The sequence below is a fragment of the Petaurus breviceps genome, unplaced genomic scaffold (assembly GCF_028583685.1).
Source record: "Petaurus breviceps papuanus isolate PSGF00001 unplaced genomic scaffold, PetGlider_PUasm1.0 40, whole genome shotgun sequence".
Classification (NCBI taxonomy): domain Eukaryota; kingdom Metazoa; phylum Chordata; class Mammalia; order Diprotodontia; family Petauridae; genus Petaurus; species Petaurus breviceps.
In genome coordinates, this window is record NW_027186315.1 from 4,666,334 (window position 1) to 4,678,419 (window position 12,086).

At 36.6% G+C, this 12,086-nt stretch overlaps 1 protein-coding gene across 3 annotated transcripts in view; it reads left to right on the plus strand.

Annotated features, from left to right (window-relative positions):
- LOC138170876 (cadherin-9) overlaps positions 1-12,086 on the plus strand; it is a 187,462-nt gene that overhangs the window by 103,079 nt on the left and 72,297 nt on the right. The gene's annotated exons all lie outside the window — the stretch shown is intronic.

The following is a 12,086-nucleotide window of genomic DNA, read 5'->3' on the forward strand; positions in this document are numbered from 1 at the left end:
GAGAGAGAGAGAGAGAGCTAAATCTGTTCTCAAGGACTATGAATCAAGCTTGTTACTCACCCTACTTACACTGTACAGCATTTATGATTGATGAAATAATAAGCTAACTATCTGGCTTTTTTAGAGACAGAACATCTTCACAAATACCCAGGGTGATGGTATTAGATATGTTGCTGACAGGAGATCCATAATAGTTATGGCTTCTTGACCTAGGGACTCTTTGATGATAAGTCTTTCCATACTAGTAAATCTCACTTTGCCACTAGAGCAAATAAATTAATAGTCTATCCCATGAAAGTGGCTGTTGGTGATTTTGCAGTCATTTTTGTAGCAATGATAATAATAATAATAAAATAAATGAAGAAATAAATGCAAAGCATCTAATGGCATTTTGAGGGTAAGTACTATTCTGCTTCTGCTTAACAATTGCATTGTTTAAGATAAGTTCATAAAATCAAAGATTCTGTATTACAAAGGATCTCAGAAGTGATCTAATCCAACTTGTTCCAAAAGCAAAAATCCCTCTACAACATACCTGACAAGTGGTCATTCAACTTTCATCTAAAATCTCCAGTTGAGGAAAACCCACTTCTTCACCAGGCAGCCTATTTCACTTTTGATTAGCTCTAATTCTTAGAAAGGCAGCTAGGCTATGCAGTGGATAGAGTGTCAAGCCTGGGGTCAGAAAGACTTATCTCCATGAGTTCAATTCAGGACTCTGACACTTACTAGCTGTGCAAGTCTGGTCAAGTAACTTAATTCTATTTCCCTTAATTTCTCATTTGAAAAAAAGACCTCAGGGTGTCCAGGTAGCACAGAGAGTAAGAGCACCGGCTCCAGCGTCAGGATAACCTGGAGATCGAATCCCAGGCTCAGACATTCAGCACCACACCCAGAAATAACTGGCCTTGTAACCTTGAGCAAGTTACTTAACCCCAATTGCTTAAAAAAAAAGACCTGAAGAGGAAAATAGCAAACTATTCTAGTACCCTTGCCAAAAATACTCCTAAAAGGGTCACAAAGATTTGCACATGACTGAAAAATGACTCAACAACCATTCCTTGGAAGTGCTTGCTTACAACAAGCTTATATTACTCTCTTTTCCATTTCTATATACTGCTTTTAATATTACCCTCAACCAAGACAAGTAAATCAAATTAGCATCCTTCTTGATGTTTCATTAAATCACAGAAAGTTGAGTTGGAGAAGATTTCAGTAACTATGTAGCATAATCCATAACTGAAAAAAAAATCCATTCAACAACTGAAGAGTAGTCATTCTGACTTTGCTTAATGACTTTTCTAGTGGGGATCCACTACTTCCTGAGGCAGTCCATTTCACTTGGGAACAACAATAATTGCCAGATCCCCTCCCTCCATTGTATTTATATTTAGTCCTTAACAAGTTCCATTCATTGCTCTTGTGATGCAACCTCTAAAACCAGCTAGAATAAAATGAATCCTTCTTCCTCATTATAGCTTTCAGATAATCAAAGATGAGTTATTTTGTCTCTCCTTATAAGTTTTCTCTTTTAATTCATTTAAACACTTCCATTTTCTTTATCTGTTACTCTTGCAAAATCCATCATCATCCTGGATGCCTTTCTTTGGATGCTTTTAAGTTTGTCAATGTTTTTTTCTACCTAAAATGTAATATACCTAAAAGCTGAATATTAGACACGGTCTGATGAAGGCAGAATATTGCTTGACTACTGAGGTTTCTAGGTAATGCAGTGTATAGAACTCTGCATCAGTAGTCAGAAGACCTGGCTTCCAATCTGACCTAAGACATTTGCAAGCATTGTGACCCTGGGCAAGCTATTTAACCACCATCTGCCTCAGTGTGCTCATCTGTAAAATGGGTATAATACATAGCACTTATTTCTCAGGGTTGTTTTGAAGATAAAATGAGACAAAGTTTATAACGTGCTTTGTAAAGTATAATGTGCTGTATAATTCTACTTATTATTATATTTCCTATTCCTATAAATGTTGCCTCTCTATACTTTTCATTCTATTTGTAGTAGACCTCGATGTCTAGGAAATCCAATGGATATTGTTTTCAGAAGAAATTGAGAATTAAAAAAAAATCCCTTCTCGTTAAACAAGTTTTCCCTTGTAAAGTTGATTTTTGGAAGTAAAATATAAGACATATCTTTTATCCATATTAATTTTCATCTTAAAATTGGTTCAGCATTCTAGGCCCTATAGACACTTGCAGATATAGAAGCAAATGACATAAAAATGCAACACACTTTGAAAACATTAAAGCATTATACAAGTACTCTCTGTCATCGTCATTATTGGTCATCATGTGTGCTGATGACCCTCCCAACTTTGAGTAAATTGAATAAACACGCCATAGATATTATTGATACCTTCATTTAACTCACTAAAAAAAATGTTGAATATCATAGGACTAATCATATATCCCTGGGTTACCACATTGGTGACTGCCTGCCAGTTTTACATTAAACAAAAGACAACTACTCTTCTCCTCTGGTTATTCAGCAAATTCTGAATCAATCTAATGTAGTATCATCTAGTCAACATCTCTAAATCTTTTCCTACAAAATTGCACTGAAACACTTTCTAAAATCTATGTAAAATACATTGAGGATTTCTATGATCTCTCATTTTAGTAACCCTATCAAAAGAAAAAAAAAGCAAAATGTAGTTATTCTGGAATTATTTGTTCTAGATGAAATAATGGGAACAGTGTGTGATAATTTCCTCCTTTTCCAGATGTACATTCACATCCATTCTATATTTTTCCAATAGTGAAAAGTCAAAGTCACTAGTAAATACTTGAAAAAAGTTATGATTTTGGTGAACATGGTATTTCTTCTTAAGGCCTCCAAATTCCTTCCAATAGCTCTCAGATGACACAGAATTAAGGATCTTAAAGATTTTGCCTACTAGATTATCTTTAGTTTTTCAATGACTTTCCTAAGATGTGCTTTACAGAAAAGAAAAAAAAAGGAGCCACATCAGGCCTTAAAATGGTATCATGTAAAGGAAGTTTTGCCTCTTAGTTCCTGGACATTAAGCTTTTTCTTAAACCTGTTTATAATAATATTAGATTTCTTTGCTGTCATATCACCTTCTTGACTCATTTAGCTTGAGTCAACTAAAATTTTTATCTCCTTTCAGCAGAAACATACAATTTTTTGCTACTGAAGTCTATCTTGTTTTTCTGTCTTTTTGGAGGGGTGAATGCAGGGCTATTGGGGATAAGTGACTTGCCCAAGGTCACACACCTAGTGAGTGTTAAGTGTCTGAGGCCAGTTTTGAACTCAGGTCCTCCTGACTCCAAGGCCAGTGCTCTATTCACTGCATCACCTAGCTGTCCAATGAAGTCTATTTTTTAAATGGAATTAGATTTTACTATTAAAGACTATGGGAGGTAGAAACAAGATGGCAGAGAAAAAGCAGGAAACTCACCTGATCTCTCTCCCAAACCCCACCCCAAGCACTTTTAAATAATGTTGTAAAACAATTCCTGGAGGAGCAGAACTCACAAAAGGAGAGATTTAAATAATTTGCCAGCCAAAGACAACTAAGAAGGTCAGCTCAAGAAGGGTCCATTACAACTTGGGTAAGAGTAGAGCACAGTCCAGTGCAGAAAAAGCCAGTATGGACCCAGCCATAGAAAACCAGGAACAGGTTATGGGAAACACTGAATCATACCACTGTTCACTTTCTGAAAGGGATCAGAAAATGAAAACCCCAAGGACTATTATAACCAAATTCCAGAGTTCCCATTGCAAGCAGACAGAAAGAAACAATTCAAGTATCATGGAGTCATAGCTAGGATAACATTAGATAAAGAAGCTTCTACATCAAATGTTTGGAAGGCTTAGAACATGATATGCCAGAGGGTAAAGGATCCAGGATTAAAACAAAGAATCACCTACCCAGCAAAACTGAGTATGATCCTTCAGGGGAAAAAATGGATATTCAGTGAAATAGAGGACATTCAAGTATTCTTTTTTTTTCCTTTTTGGAGGGGGGAAGGCAGGGCAATTGGAATTAAATTACTTGCCCAAGGTCACATGGCTACACAGCTAATAAGTTTTAAGTGTATCAGGCTGGATTGGACTCCTGACCAGACAGATGCTCTATCCACTATGCCACCTAGTCACCCCTTCAAGTATTCTTGATGAAAAGATAAGATTTGAACAGAAAATTTGAGTTTGTAATATAAGACTCAAGAGAAACATAAGAAGCTAAACAGGAAAGGGAAATCATAAGGGACTTATTAAGTTTAAATAATTTATATTCCTACATGGAAAATGATATTTGAAACCCATAAGACCTTTCTCATTATTATGGCAGTTAGAAGGATCAAATATAGACAGAGGATACAGGTATGAGTTGGATATGAAGGGATGATATCTAAAAGTTAAAATCAATGGGTCAGAGGGGAATGTACTGGGAGAAAGGAAGAAGGAAGAGGTAGAATTGGGTAAGGAATCTTACAAAAGAGAAGCAAGAAAGAGCTATTATAGTGGAGGGGAAGATGGGGAAGGTAAAGAGGAGTGAGTGAACGTAAATTTCCTTCATGGTGTTTGAATTTTCCCTGGATTTTAAAGTTAATCTCTGCTTCTTGGGCACAGGGTGCACTATAGCATAATTCTTGTTCTGGGGGATAGGCCTCTGGTTATTGGCTTTCTTTGCTGGGGCCTCAGTTTCTTGCAGCTGGAGGCTGAAGAGGCTGTAGCATACTTGGTACTCATCTGGAGCTGGTGTGTACCCATTCCAGGTAGGTTTTGTTCTGTGTTTTCTGGGAGTTGCCCTGAAGCTCACAGGGTGAGGTGTGGGGCTGGGAAGGTCTGTGTGCTAGAGGTTGCCTCCTAGCCAGGCCTGTGCTAGAGCACCAGTAGGCTTAGCCTTTGGTGGACATCCATCTACCACAAAAGTGGCTTTTCTCTGTTCTGGTGTCTGTTGGTTCCCCTCTATGTACAAAGGCACACAGGGGGTCCTGGTGTTGGTGCTTGCCCCCTCTACCACACTGGGGATAAAGATCTCCTGCTGCTTTACTGAGGTGGGGCTTGACACTGGATTGCCTGGTGGCCTCCAGTCCTATACTGGTTCCCTTCAGCCACAGCAAAAGGGACATTTCCCATTAACCCCCCTAGTCGCATGAAAAACAACAAAATAATCCCACTGTATCCCATCTTTCTGCTGGCTTCACTGTTCCAGGATCTTCCCTTGGGCAGTATTTTCTGGGTTTTTCAAAGTCAGGAAGGGAGAGTAAGAAATTTCTCCTCCATCTTAGCTCTTTGAAATACCCACAATTGTAAACCCTACTCATGTTAAAATTGTCTCAAAGGGAGCAGAGCCAAGATGGTGAAATAGAAGCACAAGCTTGGCGTGAGCTACAGTTCAATCACTTCCAATACATGTAAAAATTTACTCTAAACAAACTTTAGAGCTACAGAACCCACAAAGTGAAAGAGAAATAAATCTCCCGCTGACAGTAGTCCAGCAGGGCTACAGGAAAGGTCTATTCCAAAGTGCTGGGAGCTCAGCCCAGTTCTGGACCCAGGGTGGCCCCCACCAGTGGTGGCCAGAGCAGACATGAGGAGGGTGAACCAACAGCAGCTATTGTAGTAGAAAAAGTAAAATATAAGTGTGGAAAACCCAAGCCCCCAGGGCAGGAAGTGACAGAGGCACAGTGGCTGCACCTGCTGACACATAGCTGCTTATGGAAGTCTTGAGATGCAGATTGTAGGGGGATCAAATGACCATTAAAGAGTAATCATTCTTGATTTTTAACCTGCTTGGATCTGGATCACAACTTGGGTGGTGGTACTGGGGTGTGTGGCCAGTGAGCCAGAGATTGTAGGGGTTGTAGAAAGGGCACCCTCCTAATAGCTGCAGCAGCTACAGCAATTGGGGACAAAACTCTTTCCATTCTGGAAGCAAAGTTATACTGTGGCAAGCAATGGGCTGGAAATATGAGCAAGTATAGAAAGCACAAAAAGACCATAGAATCCTTTTTGGGTGACAAAAAGGATCAAGCCATACAGTGGGAGGAAGACACCAAAGTCAGAACTTCTGCATCAAAAGCCTCCAAGAAAATATGAATTGGTTACAGGTCATGGGGGAGTTCAAGAAGGATTTTGAAAATCAAGTAAGAGAAGTGGAAGAAAAATTGGGACAAGAAATTAGAATGATGCAAGAAAATCATAAAAAGTGAGTCAACAGGCTGCTAAAGGAGACCCCGCCCTCAAAATACAATGAAGAAAATAACACCTTTAAAAATAGACTAACACAAATGTCAAAAGTTGCCCAAAAAGCCAGTGAGGAGAAGAATGCCTTAAAAAGCTGAATTTGCCAGATGGAAAAAGAATTTCAAAAATTCAGCATTTTGGAAGGAAGGAAAGAAAAATTCCTTCAAAATTAGATTGGAGCAATTGGAAGCTAATGACTTTATGAGAAATCAAGATACTATAAAACAGATCCAAAAAATTAAAGAAAAATAGAAGGCAATGTGAAATATCTCATTGGAATAACTACTAACCTGGAAAATAGATACAGAAGAGATAATTTAAAAATTATTGGACTACTTGAAAGCTAAGATCAAAAAAAAAGATCCTAGACACCATATTTCAGGAAATTATCAGCAAAGTGTCCCCGATATTCTAGAATCAGAGGACAAAATAGAAATAGAAAGTATTCACCGATCACCTCTTGAAAAAGATGTCAAAAAGAAACTCCTAGGAATATTATAATTAATTCTAGAGTTCCCAGGTCAAGGAGAAAATACTGTAAGCAGTCAGGAAGAAACAATTCCATTATTGTGGAAACAAAATCAGAATAACACAAGACCTAGAGGCTTCTTCATTAACGGATTGAAGGGTTTGGAATATGATAATCTGGAGGTCAAAGGTATTAGGATAAAGAATCACCTACCCAGCAAAGCTAACTATAATACTTCATGGGAAAACATGAAATAGAGGATTTTCAAGCATTCTTGATGAAAAAAACCAGAGCTGAACAGAAAATCTGACTTTCAAACACAAGAAGCAAAAGAAGCATGAGAAGATAAACAGAAAAAAAATAATCATAAGGAATTTATTAAAGTTGAACTTTTTCCATTCCTATATGAAAAAATGATCATTGTAACTCATAAGACTTTTCTCAGTATGAGAATAGTTGAAGGAAATATATGTGTGTTTATGTATGTATATATATGTACATACTTACATATATATGTATATATAGGAGGGTGTAGGTATATATAAATATATATGTGATTGTGAGCATATATTCATTTATACATAGACAGAGAGCACATGATGAGTTGAATATGAAGGGATCATATCTAAAAAATAAAATTAAGAAGTGAGAAAGGAATTCATTGGGAGAAGAAGAAAAAGAGAGCTGGATGGGTAAATTATCTCATGTAAAAGAGGCAAGGGAAAACTGTTACAATACAGGGGAAGAGCAGGAAGGTGAAAGGCAATGGGACAACCTTATTCTCATTGAATTTGGCTTACAGAGGGAATACCATATGCACTCAATTGGGTATCTTACCCTACAGGAATATAGGGAGAGTAGGATTAGAGAGGTGATGATAGAAGGGAGGGCAGAATGGAGTAGAGGATAGTAAGAAGCAAATCAAAATCCCTTTTGAAAAGGGATAGAGTCAAAAGAGAAGATAGAATAAGTGGGGGGCAGGATAGGATGGAGGGAAATATAGTTTGTCTTTCATAATATAACTACTATGGAATTGATTTGGGTAACTACTCATGTACAAACTGTGTTGAATTGCTTATCTTCCCAGTGGGGCTGGGTGAGGAGAGAAGAGGGAATAAATCTAGAATTCAAAGTTTTAAAAACAAATGTTAAAAAAATGTTTTTTGCATTCAACTTGGAAATAATATATACAGGCAATGGAGTATAGTATTCCATCTTGCCCTACTAGAAAGTTAGGGGGGCAATGGGGAAGGCTATAAGAGAGAACAGTTTGGGGGAAGGGGTATTCAGTACATGTACTATTTTGGAGTTGTGGTACAAGAAAGATGGGCAAAAAATTGTAAATTAAAATCTTTTGGAAATGAATGTTGAAAACTAGAAATAAATTTTAAAAAATTAAAAAAAAAATAATTGTCTCAAAGAGGTAATAACATAAGCACTCAGTTGGATGTAGAAATCTATTTTACCTTACAGGAAATTAAGAGGGGCAAGGTTTTAAGAGAAGAGAGGTAGTGATAGAGGGGAGAGCAGATTGTGGAAGTAGATGGTCAGAAATAAAACACGTTTGAGAAGGGATAGGGTGAAAGGGGAGAGAAAATAAAATAAACAGGAGGGAAGATGATGGAGGGAAGAAAGCTAGAAATAATAAGTGTGAAAAAATTTGAAGTTTCTCTGATGAAGGCTTCATTTCTGATCCATATAGAGAATTAAGCCAACTTTATTAAATAAGAATCATTTCCCAATTGATAAATGATCAAAAGATATGAACAGTTTTCAACAAAGTAATCAAAATTATCTATAGCCATATTGGAAAATAAAGTTCGAAATCACTATTGGAGAAATGCAAAATAAAACAATGCTAAGGTACAACCTCTTACTGATCAGATTGCATAATAGGACAGAAAAGGAAAATGAAAAATGGTGGAGTGGATGTGGAAAAAATGACTCACTTATGCACTCTTGTTGGAGAACTGAAGTAATTCAACTATTCTCTCGAACAATTTGGAACTCTACCTAAAGGACTATAATACTATTGCCTGGCAATACCACTACTAGGTCTGTATCCCAATAAAGATGAAAATAAGAAAGTTAAAGGACCTATATGTACGAAGATATTTATAGCAGCTCTTTTCTAGGGGCAAAGAAGTGGAAATTGAGGGGAAGGCCATCAATTGTGGAATGGATGAACAAATTACCATATGTGATCATCACAGAATACTGTTGTGTTATAAAAAATGATGAGCAGTACATTCTCAGAAAAAAAAAAAACCTGGAGCGACTTACATTAACTGACACAAATTGAAATGTACTATGTACAAAGGAACAGCAATATTGCAAGATGATCAACTGTGAATGACTTAGCTCTTCTCAGCTCTACAATGATCCAAAGCAATTCTGAAAGATTTATGAAGAAAAATGCTATCCATTCCCACAGAAAGATCTGATGGTTTCTAAATACAAATGCAAATATAGAGTTCTTCTTAACTTTTAAAATATTTTGAGAGCTTTTTTAGTCTATATTTTCTTTCACAACATGACTAATATGGTAATGTTTTGCATGAGTACACATGTATGACCTATATCAAATTGCTTGCCTTTTCAATGAGAGGGGTATTGAGGAGGGAGGAAGAGAGAGAATTTGGGACTCAAAATTTTAAATACAAATGTTTAAAATTGTTCTTTATATGTGACTGTGGAAAATGAAATATAAAATGTGTTCAAAAATAAATATATACATATATATCTATTATAAATGCATATATATATATACATGGGGGGAGAGAGAGAGAGAGAGGTGGTGATAGAGGGGGGGGCAGATTGCAAAGAGAGAAAGAAGAGAGAGAAGAAAAATAAGTTTATGTACTTCCTGATTCAGAAATCTAAAGTTTTAGCTACCATGGATTTACTATATCTTTTGTATATTTAAGAATTCATCTATGCCTTCATCCAAATCATAAATTTAAAATACTAAACAGTGGAGAGCCATGAACAGATGTTAGCAGCTCTCCACTTGAGTCCTTCTCCCCCCAAAAAAACCACTTAATTACTTATTATTCTCCTTTGTTTCCAGTCATTCACCCATTTCAGATACTTCCTGATATTTTTATCAAGTATATATTTCTCCCATCCATACTAAATGAAATTCCTAGAGGTTTAAGTGTTTTTCCTTTGTTTTTTTTACACAATGTCTAGACCTGATACTTACACAAGGTAGAAATTATGTACAAAAGAAAGGAAATTATGTCCGATGTGACATGTTCTTGAAAAATCTAGTGCTCCTTTCAAAACACTGTGTCCTTTTCCATTTGTTTATAATCATCCTTTTAATAAGATTTTATAGATTCCCTCCACACATCAGCCCATTGACTCCAGAAAGCAATGTTAAGTTCAATAGATTATAGTTTCAAGTTTTCATTCTCTACATCAAATGAAGAAAGAAAGAAATCCAAAGCAGGGGAACTTTTGTCCTATCTATAACTTCGTCCTTTCTTCCATTTCCCATCATCTTACAAAAATGTAGACTGTGTAATCAACAGGTAGTTCTTCCAGTAGGGATGCAGTTCTTCTGACCTTAGTTACTTGAACTAATTTTGGACAACTACATCCCTTTTTACTCTATTAACCGTTTTTGTTCATTTCCTTTTCAATAGTGGTCATACTTCTTGGCAGAGGAAACATAAGTAAATAAAGCTTAAATAATTATGTAATTATGCCTCCTTTGCCTTGTCCATTATCATTGTTTCAAAGATTAATTTCTATATGTAATCTCTATTTAACTCCACCCCTTTAACCCAGTAGTCAGGATCTGCTGTAGGCCTTTGCTTTCATCAATGTAAGAAGTTCCCAGTTAAGATAGTCTTTTCCCTCAATGTAAATCAGTAACAATTCTTCAATTTATCATTCCTGAACTATATCTGTTAGTACGGCTAAGGATCATAAAGCTAAAAGTCTTAAAAAGGACATTGAACCTAGGCTGCCCTAACTCTGAACCTAGTACTCTATCCAGTATTCCATAGGTATTCTGTGATGTTTCCCAAATGATTTGGTTGATTACTCATTTTTCCAGAGTGTATTCTGCAATGCACTCCAATAAAATTATTTCTGCTATTTATCCACTCGGTTTTTACTCAAGTGTTCTCCACTATGCTTTCTCATTTTGGTTTGTAGATCTTCTCATATGAACACACCCCATCATATATCAAGCACTCTCACTAGACTCACTGCACAAACTTGCACATGTATTTGCACTCATAGTCTGGGGTTCCCATATAGCTAACTGCTACTTATTTTCTTCGGGATTCTATCAGGTGACCCTGAATACTGAACATTATTTTTGTTGTTTTTGTTTTCTATCTTTTATGTAACAACTTAAAATTTGTTAAAGTGCCGTACAAATAGTGTTTATTCTCACAAGAAACTTGGGAGGTGGGTGTTATTGTCCCTGCTTTATAGACAAGAAAGCTGAAGCAGAGAGGTTAAGTGTCTTGGTCATGGTTACACAACTAGTGTGAATTTGAACTTATCTTCCTGATTTTGAGAAACTTCATCTTCTACACCACCCTGCTGTCTCATGATTCTAGGATTGTCTCTCATGAGCCCTCCTGGTATGCTTACCATTTATTATCCAGCAGCAGCTTCAATACGCTTTAAGAAAAGATTGCTTTTTGTGTCAACTTCTAATTGCTGCAACAAAAAGAAGTCCTTTTTTCTCTCTCTGTACATTCATTATAAAGTTCCCCTTAGATCGAGTTCTTTGCTGGCCTCCAAGTATCTATGCCCTCCCTCATCTACTCTAAGGCTGCCGTTGGGGTATTTCCTGACTACTGGAAGCTAACGCTACCAGTGTCAGTGAACCCCAATATAATTTTAGTCACTAGTAGCACCTATGATGGAATTTCAGATTTCCTGGACTCACACATTTACTTGAGGAACAAGAAGAGAAAGGTGTTTGTGTATTTATTTATACGTGTTTGCACACATGTCCATGCATGCACACACATATATAAATACACACACACACACGGAGATAGAGATAGAGGCAGAGAGAAAAAGAGAGAAATTCTCTACTGTGATGAGTAAAAGATGAAATGACTAAGGAAACAAAGATTTGAGCTTCTAAGCTTATCTACTGAGGGTAATAGAGGGGATCATCAAGTGGTAGAAGCCACTGAGTGAATCATACTGAATCCATCTTGTGGCTCAATTCTGGATCTAGCTCAGTTACCTTTCTATTCAATTATTGGTTTATTTAAATTTATGTCTTGTAAGAAAACTTTATTCAATTGTGCAATTGCAAAAAAAAAAAAAAACTTATTGTATTATTTGAACCTACCCTGTGTGGTTGGGAGGCTTTACCTCCTCTGTCTGCTGCTTAGAGAT